Here is a 2,866-nt window from a genome sequence, read left to right as displayed (position 1 = left end):
GCTATATTATCCAGCTCAACGCTGGCAGCAGAAATACGTGGTTTTATTCTTAAACCAAGAGGCGGAACAAGAGAAGATTTCTTATGGTACAAATCCTCTTCTCTTAAATATATTCAAAGACACCTAAAAATAAACAGTATATAATCTATTCAGACTCCCTTTCTTGCCTTCAGGCTATTAAAAAATTGTCTTGTAAACATCCCCTTTTAATTCAAATTATTGAAATGTATAATGATCTTGCTACTGGCCAATAGGACATCGTCTTTTGTTGGTTACCCAGCCACGTTGGCATTTCTGGTAACACAATGGCTGATCTTGATGCCAAGGCAGCACTCAACAAATCTTTGACAACCCTTCGTATTCTATACACTGATTATAAAGCTACCATTAGATCCTGTATACGTGATCTGATGCAAAATAAGTGGGACACCCAGGTGGGCATCAATAAATTACATGAAATAAAACCATATGTTGGCTACACCTACTTGGGTTGTGGGTCCAAATACGACGATGTCGTATTGGCCACACCAGGTATGGCCATGAATATCTTTTGAAAGGCGAGGATCCTCCGTTCTGCATCCCTTGTGATGAAATAATCACGGCCAAGCATGTCTTGTTTGGCTGTGTTGAATATTCCATCACAAGGGAGAATTATTTCAAATCAAGAACCATGAAGGACCTTCTTAGTAACGTAAGTTCTCATTTAATTATTGCATTTTAAAAAGAATTAGATTTGTGGCCTGACTCGTAAATAAATAAGTATTTTATGACTGGAAGCTGAATTAGTAACTGAAATTGCTAGTGGCTGTGTCCTCGAGGTGGGTAGAAGTACCGTAAAATTATTGTCCTGCTGAGAGGGTACGTAAGTACCAAAACATCTGAAATCAATTTTAATCTTCAATTTTGTTTAGCCGTAGTATTTCTGTCAGTGTTGCATACAGTCACCAGCAGCTGAGGGAATGATGTAAATCCAGCTAGGGACCATGCAGGTAGCAGAAGTACTGTAAGTCAACATGGCCTCTAGTATGGTGATCTACCTTTAGTTGTTGGTGATCCATAGCCTGTTTTAATATTTTATTGTCTGAAAAGTGATATTAGTTTTAAGGCGCTAATTTTATTTCTTATTGTGATATTCTAGTTCTTTTACTGTCCTTTGTCGACAGTTTTTTACCATATACATATTTTTTCTTCAAGAATGTTCTCGTCACGATGTGGCTGAAATATTGCCGATGTGACGTTGAATATTAACTCACTCACTATATAAACAGAATATTGCTGAGTGCAGCGTAAAAAATAAACTCACCATCATTTGAGTTGGTAACAGCTATGCATCTCCTGTACATTGAATGCTCTAAACGATTAACGTGTGAGTGTGTGATTTAAGATTTTAAGTCAAATAGGCAATATTTCAGCCATATCGTGACTAAAAACAAGGTATGATTTCATAAAAAAATAAAAGTACATTATTAATCCCTGTCGATGAAGGACAGCAACTTCAGTGCGGGGTTGTGGATTTGTGTCATCTTTGCGATGTCAAGTTACCCCGGAACGTGTGAAAACCCACATAATCGTAATGTCGTATGTGAAACATACTCCTTTAATGTGCGACCTTTCTTTTGTGGTTCAGAAGATCATATTACACATTCATATGGCGCATTACTTCTCAAACGGCGCATTACTTCTCAAACGGCATATTAACGGGTTCATACAACTCTTGCAGCACGCTAGGCGCACCGAGCTAACGTGACGTTTCCATCCTTACGAGTTACCTATTCACGCCTGGGTGCAGTGGGACACATAGTCACAGTACTTTGTTCAAATTTTACTGCAGGTTACTGTACCCGCAACTAGGGATTGTTTTCAGTGCATATGTTTGTATTCTGTGCTCTAGGTTGTTGGCGATCTACAGCCTGTTTTTATACTTTGTTGTCCATATAACGATATCAGCTTTAACTTTCCACACTAGTTTTAATGCTAATTGTGATATTCTAGTTGTTTTACTGTCCTTCGTTGACAGGTTTCATAATGTAAACAATAGTCGTTTTCATTACTGAATGTTCTCGTCACGATATGGCTGAAATATTGCCGATGTGACATTAAATATTACCTCGCTCACTCACTCTGTGCTCTAGGAGTTTGTGGCAACACCGAAAGAGTGTGCACTGTTAGAGTATTGTGTAACTCTGGTAAATGTTGCTGTTAAAATTTAACTCACGGACAACAATTAAGGTTAACGGAACATTCTATGTCTAATATGCGGTATATGAATGTACTTTAGGTCAGCAGTAATGTTGCACATGAGTCTTTCGAAGTCTGTTGGATCTGTCACGTGCAGCTCGCATTTGACTGAAACTGACAAACATGTAATGACATTGTCATTGATTGAACTAACACAAAACAGGTTAGGAGGAGACTACTGGCGAGCCTCTCAAATCGCTTGTTCAATACTAGCACAGTGTAATCCCTGTTAAGACATTAGGTACACTGGAACACAAACCAATCTGGTATCTGTACTTTACTAACAAAGTGTTATCCCTGTTACGACCTATGGTACACTGTAACACAAACCGAAATGGTATCCGTACTCTACTAACAATGTGTAATCCCCAATATAACATTCAAATTCAAATACTTTAGAATTGCCATTATGGTACATTATATGTACATCACACGCATCAGATTGTGAACGTCCTTCCGAACTACGAAAAAAGTGCCCGCTTCAGCTCCGCTTTTGCTATTGACCCAAAAATGTGATTTTCATTAAGACTAACCTCCATGTGAACAAAAAACTAGAGTCTGTTTCTTGGCTATTTAGAGTATGTAAAACACTTACTCTATTGTGAACACATATTCTCAAACGCAGTCC

The sequence above is a fragment of the Haliotis asinina genome, chromosome 14, assembly GCF_037392515.1.
Source record: "Haliotis asinina isolate JCU_RB_2024 chromosome 14, JCU_Hal_asi_v2, whole genome shotgun sequence".
In the NCBI taxonomy this organism is placed as follows: Eukaryota; Metazoa; Mollusca; class Gastropoda; order Lepetellida; family Haliotidae; genus Haliotis; species Haliotis asinina.
The sequence above is the reverse complement of the archived record's forward strand: the minus strand, read 5'-3'. Positions refer to the sequence as shown.